The sequence below is a fragment of the Cervus elaphus genome, chromosome 2, assembly GCF_910594005.1.
Source record: "Cervus elaphus chromosome 2, mCerEla1.1, whole genome shotgun sequence".
Classification (NCBI taxonomy): domain Eukaryota; kingdom Metazoa; phylum Chordata; class Mammalia; order Artiodactyla; family Cervidae; genus Cervus; species Cervus elaphus.
The window spans coordinates 48,352,000-48,366,670 of record NC_057816.1 but is presented as its reverse complement, the minus strand read 5'-3'; the positions used below and the strand labels follow the sequence as shown (position 1 = coordinate 48,366,670).

At 39.6% G+C, this 14,671-nt stretch overlaps 1 pseudogene; it reads left to right on the top strand.

Annotated features, from left to right (window-relative positions):
* Window positions 1-1,851: 1,851 nt before the first annotated feature.
* Window positions 1,852-5,924, top strand: LOC122706552 (annotated as a pseudogene).
* The last annotated feature ends 8,747 nt before the right edge of the window (window positions 5,925-14,671 follow it).

The window sequence follows — 14,671 nt, the reverse complement described above, 5'->3', positions numbered from 1 at the left end:
TAAAATGCCTGTCCAAAGTCCTTATTTTTTGAGGAAAAAAAAAGATATATAAACCAGAGAGAAACAAGAAGTCATGTCAAGGTTGGCAAAATCTTGATTATAGATAATGTCAGGCTTTCTGGAAAGCAGTACTCCACAACATTCTTATTTTTTACGTTTTGGGAGTTTGTTTTTGCTTTTATAATTGGGATGATTCACCAGGTAAGGAGAAGGGGACGACAGAGGATGAGATGGCTGGATGGCATCACCGACTCCATGGACATGAGTTTGAGTAAACTCCGGGAGTTGGTCTTGGACAGGGAGGCCTGGCGTGCTGCGATTCATGGGGTCGCAAAGAGTCGGACACGACTGAGCAACTGAACTGAACTGAATACATGTTTGAATAACAGGAATCCTTGTTTCTGAAAAATTCAATCACATGGAATTCTTGAATCTTTGGTATATTCAAAAGCACACATAACAGACTCTCCTTTGAGCACTGTTGGTTTAAGGAGAGGTTATGCAGTCAGATAAGAAGCAACTTGGGAGAGATCCTTCAGGCAGACCCATTAAACGGTCTCTGTGTTGAGGAGGGAGCACGCTTTCCAGCACCATCAGTGGCTCTGCTCTTCCTAACACAGGGCCAGATGGAAAAAAGCAAGGAGCAGCATATTGAGCTCATTCTATCAGTGATTCCACTTATGACTGTGCAAGTTACAGATGTCAGAGTCTAAGTCATCTTAGGTGCTGCATAGCTGTAATCATATCACTTATTTTTGTAAAGATGAAAGGTGTGGGTGGTTGCATTCAGAAGAGTACACAGCACATTCAAAGTGATCCACAAATGTGAGCAATTGCTGTTATTCTCAGCAAAGGCAGATCATTGTTTCCACCACTTTCTGGTATTCAGCAAAATGCTATTGGGACTTCGAACCCTATGTCCTCTAGAAAAGAGCTCTAAGTGTAAGACTGGCACAGTTTATAAGACTTATCCACATATTTCAAAAAGGCAACATAATCCCTGGTTCAGAGGGTACTGTTTGAACACAGCAAAAAATCCTCTGCAGTTCATCATGACATCTGAAAGGAATTGTGCTGAATTGTAATAACATGTACCAGCTTGGGGCTTTCCATGTGATTCAATGGGTAAAGGATCCGCCTGCAATTCAGAAAACATGGGTTCAATCCCTGGGTCAGGAAGATCCCTTGGAGGAGAGCATGGCAACCCACTCCTATATTCTTGCCTGGAGAATCTCATGGACACAGGAGCCTGGTAGGCTGCAGTCCGTAGAGTCACGAAGAGTCAGACATGACTGAAGAGACTTGGCATGTACGTGAACCAGCTTTAAAGAGCTTTTCCCCTCTGACTACTTCTCATACAACTCGTTAATTATTTGAGTCCCAAGATGATGTTGCTTGCTCTCAAGATGAAGTTGTTTGCTTGATATCTTGTTGGTGTCCCACAGAGATCAATGATTGGTTTGGAAGCCTAAGAAATATGAGCTCCAGGGATACACACACATAAAAAACTAAAGCATGTAATGTTTTCCCTCATAGCATCTTCATAAACAGTGGAAGCAATGTCTATCTCACAGGTTGGTTGGACTACACTCTGTTTTGGGAGGAATGGACTGAACTGTATTTCCTGAGGTGTGGAAGCTTGTTTATTTGTTTGTCTTCTCATAAGGGTAGCATTATTAGCCATGTATGAGAGGGGGAACAATTGTAAAAGAGGGTAGTGACATTAGACACATTTTTAAAAGTCTGTAGTTGGCCTGTATTTATAGAGTATTTTAAGAAATGCCCGAATTTTGAGCACTCCTTTTTGAAAGTATCTTCACTTTTTGAGCTGAGAAAAAATTGCAACAGGAAATGGGAACAACTCCATCTGCAGAGCCGGATATCCTGCAACAGCTGCCAGTGTAGGAGGGAAGGACTGTGAGCCAACAGAGAGGAATGCTTGATTCCTCTTCCTCCCTCACTTTAACTCCATCCACAGAACCTGGGAAAGACAGCAGGGAGATTCTCTGACAGTCACTCCGAGGTTGGGAGGTGGGAGTGGTGCTGAGGGATCCTCAGAACTGTTCAAGGAGGAACACAGACGTGTGAACCACCTCTGGATCAGACAGGAGGGGGATTACTTAGTCCTTGTGCCAAAGGGGTTTGTAGATGTCTCTCGATAGCAATTTTCTCACATTTGATACTATTGACATTTTGGCCTAAATTATATTTTGGTCTTTTCATGTGCTGTGGGTGTGTGTGGAGGATGGGGGTGGGGAGGGAGATGCTGTCCTGAACCTTGTAGACTATTTAGCAGCATCTCATCTGTCCAGGGGGTTTCCCTGGTGACTGAGAGGGTAAAGACTCTGCCTGCAATGCAGGAGACCTGGGTTCAATCTCTGGGTCAGGAAACTCCCCTGGAGACAGGAATGGCTACCATTTCAGTATTCTTGTCTGGAGAATTCCATGGGTAGAGGAGCCTGGCAGGCTTACAGTCCACGGGAGTCTCAGTCAGAAACAGCTGAGTGACTAACCCTCTCACACTCACTAGTCAGCCCACTAGACATCAGTAGCAACCCTCCCGAGTGTGACGATCAACAGTATCTTCAGACATTGCTAAATGTCCTGCGGGGTTTTAATCTCTCCTGGTTAGGAACCACTTCTCTCTATAAGTAAGCAGCAACCTGATTTCTCTTTAGAAACAGGAAAAGGTTTTCCACAATTATGTACTGCTTTGAAATCAGAAAAAGACAGTCACTTGTACTGGCCATTGAAGAGAGAAAACCATATCCTCAGAATAATTATGTTTTCAAACCGCAATTTTTTAATTCACATGTCCTTTACCTCTTCGAGGGCTTCCCTTGTGGCTCAGTTGGTAAAGAATCAGCCTGAAATGTGGGAGGCCTGGCTTTGATCCCTGGGTTGGGAAGATTCCCTGGAGAAGGGAAAGGCTACCCACTCCAGTATTCTGGCCTGGAGAATTCCATGGACTCTATAGTCCATGGGGTCTCAAAGAGTAGGACGTGACTGAGTTACTTTCACTTAACTTCACTTACCTGTTTGAGTGGCTCGGAGGTAAAGAATCTACCTGGAAGACACACCTGAGACATTCTATATCTGGATTGGGAAGATACCCTGAAGGAGGAAATGGCAACCCACCCCAGTATTCTTGTCTGAGAAATCTCATGGATTTAGTGGGTTGGCAGTCTACAGTCCCTAGAGTTGTAAATCACTGGACACAACTGAACACACACACACACATTAACCTTTTTGAAGTTATTTGAAGAATGTGGAAAATACTGGATGTGTTGGGGTTTAGTCCAGATTTTTTCCCCCTAAAAATAACCAACTGGTGCCTCCAAATCATTTTATTGTTACCAAGGGTGAGGAGAGAAAATACCCTTCATTGGCATTTTCGATTTGTCAAAAGCTTTGAATACATATCTCCTTTATTTAAAAAAAATAAATAAGCACAACCCTTAAAATTTTTATGTTTTGTGAGAATTCAGGCAAGATTCATTTCTAAAGTTTCTTTTTAAAGTTATCAGAATAAAATACTTATATTCAATGGATGTTGTGAAGATCAGATGTATAATGCAACTTAAGTATGCATGTATAACATTCTATCTGTGTAATCTGGTTTACTATTTTTTCACTTGCCACCTTATAATCATTTTTAGATCATTGAAACTTCTTCGGAAAGCTGAGTGATTTTCCGTAATATGTATGCAGCATAGCTTTGAACTTTTCCCTGTTGCTTGACACTTTGTTTATAAGTTTTGCTTTCATAAATAATGGGGCAATGCAGCAGCAAGCATTTCTGTTAGTTACATGTTCACATCATAGTTTAGCTCTTCAAATAGAGTTAAAACAGAGAATATATTTGTCAAATAGGTCTTCATAAGGCTTGAGAGTCACAGTTACAGAAAGTTAGCTTCTGAATATCAGTTCCCTGGAGAATGGCAGACAGTGTGTGCCATAATTGACAAAATCACTATGCAAATTTTACAGGAAAAATACTAATATAGATTATAAAATCTTCTTTCTCCAACAAAACCATATTGAAATAAGTGAACACTTGTGGATGAACAGTCTTAAATAAGCCTGCCTCACATTTTTCGTTAAAAAAATAGATGGTTACTATGTAATATTTTCTAAAAAAAATCCACTGAATCCCAATATTTCCAGAAATGATTAAAGAGTATGTCAGTAAAAAGGTATTGGAATATTTTTAATAACCATTTTATTGACCTATAGCTAATTTACAGTGTTGTGTTCCTTTTAGGTCTACAGTAAAATGATTCAGATATATCTATGTAGCTATATCTGTTCCATATAGATATATCATATTTTTTTCAGAGTCTTTTCCATTATAAGTTATTATAAGATATGGAACATTGTCCCCTTTGTAGTACATTAGGTCCTTGTTCTATATTTTATACACAATGAATGAAATTTGCTCAGTCGTGTCCAACTCTTTGCAACCCCTTGGACTATACAGAAATTCTCTAGACCAAAATACTGGAGTGGGTAGCCATTCCCTTCTCTAGGGGATCTTGGAGACCCAGGAGACCTGGGACTGGACCCAGGTTTTCTGCATTGCAGGTGGATTCTTTATAAGGGAAGCCCTTATATATACTAATGTGTATATATTAATTTAATAAAAAAAACAATATGGATAATTAAATAATATTTGATATCTTTCTGATGATTCAGTTCTAAGTTCTGAATTACATATAACTGGTTTAAGGAATCATACAGGCTCATATGGATGCAAATTCTTTCCTGTGATCTGTGAAGTAAACCATGAACTCGATGTATTTGAGTGATGCAGTTTCTGAACTTTTCCTAAACTTCTCAGAAGCAAAGTCTTATTTCTTTGGTAAAAAAATGTATCCTATATATTGTCATGTTTCTTTTAGGAGACAATCAAAACTGAATCAGGGATGATCTCATGGAGAATAACTGTTAATATTTTTCTGCAACCACAGTAAAGTGAGGACACAGACAAGGAAAACTGCCCTGCTGTGACGGACTCCACCCTCCTCGGATTCTCAGATGCCCCTGAGCTCAGAGTCTTCCTCTTCCTGCTGTTTCTTTCCATCTGTCGAGTCACAGTTTTGGGAAACCTGGGCAAGATTGCCCTGATTCAGGTCAGCTCTCGACTCCACACCCCCATGTACTTTTTCCTCAGCCACTTGTCCTTTGTGGATTTCTGTTACTCCACGACCATCACGCCAAAGATGCTAGCTAACATCTTAAATGATGACAGAGCCTTTTCCTTCCTGGAATGTGCTGTGCAATTCTACCTGTTTTGCACATTTGTGGTAACTGAGGTCATTCTGCTGGCAGTGATGGCCTATGACCGCCTTGTGGCCATCTGTGACCCACCGCTCTACATGGTCACCATGTCCCGGAATCTCTGTATGGAGCTGGTGTCTTTTGCTATCTCAATGCTACTGTATGTTCTGTGATTCACTTGTGTTTAGCTCTTCAGATCCCATCCTACAGATCAAACAAATGTGATCAACCACTTCTTTTGTGACCTCACCCCTCTCTTGTCTCCTGCTTGCTCTGGTGTGACTGTGAATCAATTGATGCTATACATTGGGGACAGTTTTTATGAGATCATCACCATTGTGGCCATCCTCATATCCTATTTGTTTATTCTCATCACCATCCTGAGGATGAACTCTGCAGACAAAAGGTGCAAAGCTTTTTCCACCTGTGCTTCCCACCTCACTGCCATCATTGTCTTTCATGGAACAATCCTTTTCATTTATTGCTGGCCCCACTCTGACAAGAACAATACAGACACTGACAAAGTGGCCACAGTGTTCTACACTGTAATGATCCCCATGCTGAACCTCCCAGTCTACAGTCTGAGGAACAAGGATGTGAAAGAAGCTATCAGAAAAGTGGTGAGCTCCAAAATATTATCCTAGAGAATATTTTCCTAGCAGGACTCAGCATTCCAGTTTGGAATTTGATGGAAGGGTAATGATATGTTGCAGTGTTGGAATAAAAAGAACAGTCAAGATGTGAATAGCTATAAGTGAGTCTTTTTAATTCTCTTAACTTTGTGCCTTTTCAATTTGCAAGTTAAGGACTGAGAATATTTCAAAATGTGCAGCCTCCTTCTTTGTTTTAATCCCATCTGAAGTGTTTTAAGTTATACTGTGTACTGGACTGCTAAAACACACAAATTTAATTTTCTCTTTGACTTTCATGAGTTTAATGGACTAGGTGTCACATTTTAACATCCACTATGGCGACTATGATTCATTTCACAATTGAATACCTGTTATTTTACAATAAAGAACACATCTTTGTCAGTTTTTACATAGAATGAGATTCCATATGTGTATGTATATATATATATTCTCTATATTTTTTGTTCATAATTCCTTTATTAATTTTTGTTTGTTTTTGTCATTGCAGTGTCCAGTGGTTTTGGAGTTTCATACATCTGAATAATAGAGACATTAATAATAATTATGTTACAGACATTTTAGGGAAATTAAATTACAGGTCAAGTACAAATAGCTTAGGAATATCCTTAACACATAATTGGTTGTCTCTATGTATGTGTATATGTGTGTGTGTGTGTGTGTGTGCATAGACATATATTGTCTATTATACTTAACAGTATTGTGCTTTGCCGATACTGCATTTTTACAGATTGAAGATTTGTGGCAACCCTTCATCAAGCAAGTCTATTAGCACTGTTTTTCTAGCAACATTTGCTCACTTATGTCTCTGTCACATGTCACAGTTTGGTAATTCTTGCAATATTTTAAACTTTTTCATTATTGTATAAGTTATGGTGATCTGCCATCTCTGATGTTACTACTGAAAAAGATTACAGCTCACTGACGGTTTAGATTGTAGTTAGCATTTTACAGTATTTTTCAACTAGGATACATATATTTTTTAGTTTTGTTGATTTGCATAAAATTTTAAAATTATTTTATTCTGTTTTGGCTGTGCTGGGTCTTCTTTGTGGCATGTGGGCTTCTCTAGTTGTGGTGCTTCTCTAGTTCCCTGTGGCATGTGGTATCTTAGTTGCCCCATGAGGGATCAAGCACAGGTCCCCTGAAAAGAACAGTGGATTCTTAACCACTGGACCACTAGGAAGGCCCAATATACATACATGTCTTTCACATAATGTTTCAGTATGCATATTTAGATAGACATATGCACCCTGAAAATATGTTTGACCTGCTTTATTAATGATATTTGCCTTATTGAAAAGTGAAGTTGCTCAGTCGTGTCCAACTCTTTGTGACCCCATGGACTGCAGCCTACCAGGCTCCTCCATCCATGGGATATTCCAGGCAAGAATACTGGAGTAGGCAGCCGTTTCCTTCTTCAGGGAATTTTCCCAACCCAGGGATCAAACTGGGATCTCTGGCGCTGCAGGCAGACGCCTTACCGTCTGAGCCACCAGGGAAGCCCTATTTGCCTTATTAGGTTTGGTATATTCACTTTACTGTCATATACCAAACTTACAATATCTCCCAGTTATGTCTGTATGCTTATAAAGGTATATACCCACATATTACATAGATATATCGATATATTATATATGCGTATGTATTGGTTGGTTGTTGTTTAGTCACTAAGTCATGATCGGATCTTTGGCAACCCCACAGACTATAACCCACCAGGGTCCTTTATGTATGCAATTACGTAATAATCATTGTTATGAATAGCAGCATTTCTGACCTTTGCCTCTTTCTCTCTTTCAATTATTTTCTTCTGGCTTGCTTTAAAAACGTGCATCAAATGCTTACTGTGACTCTTAGGTGGACTTCTAACCTCTGTGTATATTTCTTTTCTGTGTCTTGATGAAATGACTTTGGTTCATCCTTCCTTTATGTGTTTAAGCTTCATTTCTTCTTTCAACTTTGATTCACATGTGCCACTGATACTTTATTTGTGCTTTCATTATGACTTATATAAATTTCTACATTAAATTCACTTTCTCAATGAAGCATCTCTCTGTGTCTATACTAATGTTAGAAAACACTACACTGGAGCTTATGAAAACCTGGATAGGTCACTTGACTCTCATTTTTTAATTTGACAAGAAATATAAACTTCTTCATTTCTCAGTTTCCTCGAGTTTGAAAAATGGTTATTACTGTTAACCTCTCAACATTGTAGCAAGATTACATTTTGACAGCATGTAGATACTCACTGGCACTAGGAAGATACTTTACATGTGTTTCAGTGAAATCTTTGAGGCCTGGAACTATTTATTCTTTTCTCTCTCACTATCACATTACAAGTTATCTTTATTTTTTATTAGATAGTTGGATGACTTCTCTTTTTGCAGCACATGGACTTCTCTTTTTGCAGCACATAGGTTGTCTCGTTACAGTGTGTGGGCTTACTTGCCCTGTGGCATATGAGATCTTACCTCCCCACCCAGGGATTGAACCCGTGGCCCCTGCATTGGAGTTGTGTTCCTAACCACTGGATCACCAGGGCAGTCTCTGATTTAATGATTATTAACTTCAGGAAGCAGCTATCACTCTTTGTGTGTGTGGACAATAGGGAAGACGTATCCTTGCCAGAATCTCAGAGGTTGGAGGACATTCTCTGTTCATCTGATGTGAGGCTCATAAGGAAGAGACAGAGCTCTAAGGGTGTCTACACATTTCAGCCTCTAGGCACAGGACCCGTTGATCTTTGGTCCCTGGGGCAAGCCAGACTGCTGCTTTTGCCTCTGAGTAGAGTATAGTGAGCAACTGGAAAAGAAACTGGAAAGCAAGAAGACATTTCTTTCTTTTCTCCCCCCATTTCCTGTGAACTTTTCCTCCTTTTCCTCCCCATCCCCTTGCCCTTTTTTTCTGCATTTGGTTGAACCTAAAGGTGAGACAGTTAACAAGGGCATCTGGAGATTCAGGTTGCAAGTCCCAGCAGCAATATCATGGGCCAAAGAATCAAAGAGTGGACATGAAAATATGACAAAAGGCTACAAGCATAACTTTTTAGGGGTTGCAGTACACAATGCAGAGTTTCTTTTTTTTTAACCTATTCTCATTTCACTCATTGTGTGTGTGTGTGTGTGTGCACTCAGTTATTCAGTCATATCCTTCACATGTGTGTGCACACGAGTGTGTGTGTGCACATGCACTCATTCAGTCATGTCCTGCTCTTTGTGACCCCATGGACTGTAGCCTGCCAGGCTCCTCTGTCAATGGAACTTTTGGAAGTGGGTTGCCATTTCCTCCTCCAAAGGATGTTCCTGACCCATGGATTGAACTTACGTCTCTTGCATTGGCAGGCAGATTTCTTACCACTGCACCTCCTGGGAAGCTCCACTTACTATATAAATCTCTCTGCAACTGAATACTCAAGTACTCCTCAAGCCTCTTGTCTTCATTTTATTATTTTAATTATAGATACACTACACTTTATTATTTGTAATATTTGTAAACTAAAGATGACCCAGTGTGGTTGCCATCTTTTAAGATCTACGTAAAATTCCAGGCTCCATATTGTACAATAAATGTCATAATTTCCTTATAATTTCTAAAGTAAGAGTCCTTATATTTTCTTTGGTTGCTTTGCTTTGTTGTTGTTTTTATTGCTTTGGTTTTTTTGGCCATGCTACAAGGCATACAGAATCTCAGTTCCTGGACCAAGGTTGGATACTGTGCCCCCTGCAGTGGAAGCTGAGTTTCCTTGGTTGACTTTAGACTTAGTAACTAAATGAAGTCTTCCTGTGCAGCTTGTTCCAAAAGTAATTTTAGCCATCAAAAATACATATTCTTTGAAGCTGGTGACTTTGTTGATCAGATAGAATGGGAAGAGTAATTCAGAGTTTTGGAAGGGGGTGAGAGAGAGATAAATCACTGAACCATGGAAATATAGATAAAGCATTAAACTTTATTTCTATATTTTATATCTTATGTCAAATAAAATGATATGTTCAAAGTACACAAATCAGCAAGAAAAAGTGTATGAAGAAACATTTCAGGGAGGAGCCAAGATGGCGGAGGAATAGGGTGGGGAGACCACTTTCTCCCCTACAAATTCATCAAAAGAACATTTCAATGCTGAGCAAACTGCACAGAACAACTTCTGATCGCTAGCAGAGGACATCAGGCACCCAGAAAAGCAGCCCATTGTCTTCAAAAGGAGGTAGGGCAAAATATAAAAGATAAAAAAAGAGAAAAAAGAGCTAGGGATGGAGACCCGTCCAGGGAAGCGAGTCGTAATAGAGGAAGTTTCCAAACACCAGGAAACCCTCTCACTGGTGGGTCTGGGGGAAGTTTTCCAATCTCGGAGAGCAAGCTAACTGGGAGGAAAAATAAATAAAACGCACAGATTACATGCCTAAAAGCAACTCCCAGCAGAAATGTACCCCCAGATGCTCGCATTCACCACCAGCAAGTGGGGTCTGAACGGAGAGGAGTGGGTGGCATTGCTTAGGAACAAAGGAAGGACTGAGCAATTCCAGAGAAGAGCTAGCCGGCTGCCGACTGGCCCATCCCCTGCCGGAGGCAGGAGGCAGGGAGGAGGGGAAAGGGGCAAACTCAGCGACAGAGATGGCATCCCCTACCAAACTGCAAACAGGCTTCCAGTCTCTAACCAAAGACTTCCTGAGATTCTGGATGGTTGACATCCACCTAGAGGGTCGCGGATAGAGACCAGCTCCCCAGAACAGACACAAGGCACACCCAACCTGCGCGCGGGGAAACTGAGGCTGGAACCGCGGAGGGGATAAGGCACGCTGCACCCGGGGAGAGTGCTCTCGTCAAGCTCCTGGCTGCCTGAGCTGAATGGGCCGGGGAAGGCACAAAATACATGCCCAACCAAGTCTGCGCTTTTGTGGAGTACCCGAAAACTGGAACCGCAGGCAGCCCAGGGCCCGCTCCCTGGAGAGCAGCCTGGCGCCTCAGCAGTGTAGACGGGAAAGCACACGCTCTGTGAGCGGGGCAAACCCAGTGTGGCCGGAACACTCTGAGTGCTCCCCACACACACCAGTGACATTTGTCTGCAGCGCCCCTCCCTCCCCACAGCACGACTGAACAGGCGAACCTAAACAAGAGACCACCTCTGCCCACTTGTGTCAGGGCAGAAATTAGACACTGAAGAGACCTGCAAAAAGAAGCCAAATAAACAAAGGGAACCGCTTCAGAAGTGACAGGAGCAACAGATTAAAATCCCTGTAGTTAACACCAACTACAACGGAAGGGGCCTATAGATATTGAGAAGTGTAAGCTGGAACAAGGAGCTATCTGAAACTGAACCAAACCCACACTACCTGCAACAGATCCAGAGAAATTCCAAGATATATTTTTACTATTATTTTAATTAAAAATTTTTTTTATTTTTTTAAATTTTTTCTTTTATTTTCCTTTAAAATTCCCTATTACTCCTCTATTACTCCTTAATTTTCATTCTCATATATTTTTACTATTTTTTATTAATTTTTTTCTTTTTTTTAAATTTTCTTTTAAAGTCCTCTCCTGCTCCTCTATTACTCCTTAATTTTCATTTTCATTCTCATATATTTTTACTATTTTTTTAATTAATTTTTTTTTCTTTTTTCTTTATTTTATTTTTTTTAAGTCCTCTATTACTCCTTAATTTTCATTTTCATTTCACTATAACTTTGCAAAAAAAAAAAGACCCTATTTTTAAAGCAAACTTCATATATATTTCTTAAATTTTTTGTTTTTGTTTTTAATATTGTATTTTAAGAGTCTAACCTCTACTCTAGATTTTTTTTTTTTTTTTTAAGTTCGGAGAAACATTTATTTTACAGTTTACAATTTGTTGAGGTAAGCACATTGCAGGAGGTTTAACAGCAACTGTAGCCTCTATAGTCAAGGATATGGTTTTTCCAGTAGTCACTACAGATATGACTTAGACCATAAAGAAGACTGAGTGCCAAAGAATTGGTACTTTCGAACTGTGGTGCTGGATAAGACTTTTTTCTTTTTTTTTTTTTCATTTATTTTTATTAGTTGGAGGTGAATTACTTTACAATATTGTAGTGGTTTTATCATACATTGGCATGATTCAGCCATGAATTTACATGTATTCCCCATCCCAATCCCCCCTCCCACCTCCCTCTCCACCCGCTTCCTCTGGGTCTTCCCAGTGCACCAGGCCCGAGCACTTGTTTCATGCATCCCACCTGGGCTAGTGATCTGTTTCACCATAGATAATGTACATGTTTCAATGCTGATCTCTCAAAACATCCCACCCTTGCCTTCTTCCGCAGAGTTCAAAAGTCTATTCTGCACATCTGTGTCTCTTTTTCTGTTTTGCATATAGGGTTATCATTACCATCTTTCTAAATTCCATATATTTGTGTAAGTATACTGTATTGGTCTTTATCTTTCTGGCTTATTTCACTCTGTATAATGGGCTCCAGTTTCATCCATCTCATTAGAACTGATTCAAATGAATTCTTTTTAATGGCTGAGTAATATTCCATGGTGTATATGGACCACAGCTTCCTTATCCCTTCGTCTGCTGATGGGCATCTAGGTTGCTTCCATGTCCTGGCTATTATGAACAGTCTGCGATGAACATTGGGGTGCACGTGTCTTTTTCAGATCTGGTTTCCTCAGTGTGTATCCCCAGAAGTGGGATTGCTGGGTCATGTGGCAGTTCTATTTCCAGTTTTTTAAGAAATCTCCACACTGTTTTCCATAGCGGCTGTACTAGTTTGCATTCCCACCAACAGTGTAAGAGCGTTCCCCTTTCTCCACACCCTCTCCAGCATTTATTGTTTGTAGACTTTTGGATAGCAGCCATCCTGACTGGCGTGTCATGGTACCTCATTGTGGTTTTGATTTGCATTTCTCTGATAATGAGTGATGTTGAGCATCTTTTCATGTGTTTGTTAGCCATTTGTATGTCTTCTTTTGGAGAAATGTCTGTTTAGTTCTTTGGCCCATTTTTTGATTGGGTCATTTATTTTTCTGGAATTGAGCTGCAGGAGTTACTCGTATATTTTTGAGATTAATCCTTTGTCTGTTTCTTCGTTTGCTATTATTTTCTCCCAATCTGAGGGCTGTCTTTTCATCTTACTTATAGTTTTCTTTGTTGTGCAAAAGCTTTTAAGTTTAATTAGGTCCCATTTGTTTAGTTTTGCTTTTATTTCCAATATTCTGGGAGGTGGGTCATAGAGGATCCTGCTGTGATTTATGTCGGAGAGTGTTTTGCCTATGTTCTCCTCTAGGAGTTTTACAGTTTCTGGTCTTACATTTAGATCTTCAATCCATTTTGGGTTTATTTTTGTGTATGGTGTTAGAAAGTGTTCTTGTTTCATTCTTTTACAAGTGGTTGACCAGTTTTCCCAGCACCACTTGTTAAAGAGGTTGTCTTATTTCCATTGTATATCCTTGCCTCCTTTGTCAAAGATAAGGTGTCCATAGGTTTGTGGATTTATCTCTGGGCTTTCTATTCTGTTCCATTGATCTATATTTCTGTCTTTGTGCCAGTACCATACTGTCTTGATGACTGTGGCTTTGTAGTAGAGTCTGAAGTCAGGCAGGGTGATTCCTCCAGTTCCCTTCTTCTTTCTCAAGATTACTTTGGTTATTCGAGGTTTTTTGTATTTCCATACAAATTGTGAAATTATTTGTTCTAGTTCTGTGAAAAATACTGTTGGTAGTTTGATAGGGATTACATTGAATCTATAGATGCTTTGGGTAGTATAGCCATTTTCACAATATTGATTCTTCCAATCCATGAACACGGTATGTTCTCCATCTATTTGTGTCCTCTGTGATTTCTTTCATCAGTGTTTTATAGCTTTCTATGTATAGGTCTTTTGTTTCTTTAGGTAGATATACTCCTAAGTATTTTATTCTTTTTGTTGCAATGGTATTGTTTCCTTAATTTCTCTTTCTGTTTTCTCATAGTTAGTGTATAGGAATGCAAAGGATTTCTGTGTGTTAATTTTATATCCTGCAACTTTATTATATTCATTGATTAGCTCTAGTAATTTTCTGGTAGAGTCTTTAGAGTTTTCTATATAGAGGATCATGTCATCTGCGAACAGTGAGAGTTTCACTTCTTCTTTTCCTCTCTGGATTCCTTTTACTTCTTTTTCTGCTCTGATTGCTGTGGCCAAAACTTCCAACACTATGTTGAATAGTAGTGGTGAGGGTGGGCACCCTTGTCTTGTTCCTGATTTCAGGGGAAATGCTTTCAATTTTTCACCATTGAGGGTAATGCTTGCTGTGGGTTTATCATATATAGCTTTTATTATGTTGAGGTATGTTCCTTCTATTCCTGCTTTCTGGACAGTTTTAATCATAAAAGGATGTTGAATTTTGTCAAAGGCTTTCTCTGCATCTATTGAGATAATCATATGGTTTTTATCTTTCAATTTGTTAATGTGGTGTATTACATTGATTGATTTGTGGATATTAAAGAATCCTTGCATTCCTGGGATAAAGCCCACTTGGTCATGATGTATGATCTTTTTAATATGGTGTTGGATTCTGTTTGCTAGAATTTTGTTGAGGATTTTTGCATCTATGTTCATCAGTGATATTGGCCTGTGGTTTTCTTTTTTTGTGGCATCTTTGTCTGGTTTTGGAAATAGGGTGATGGTGGCCTCATAGAATGAATTTGGAAGTTTACCTCCTTCTGCAATTTTCTGGAAGAGTTTGAGTAAGATAGGTGTTATCTCTTCTCTAAATTTTTGTTA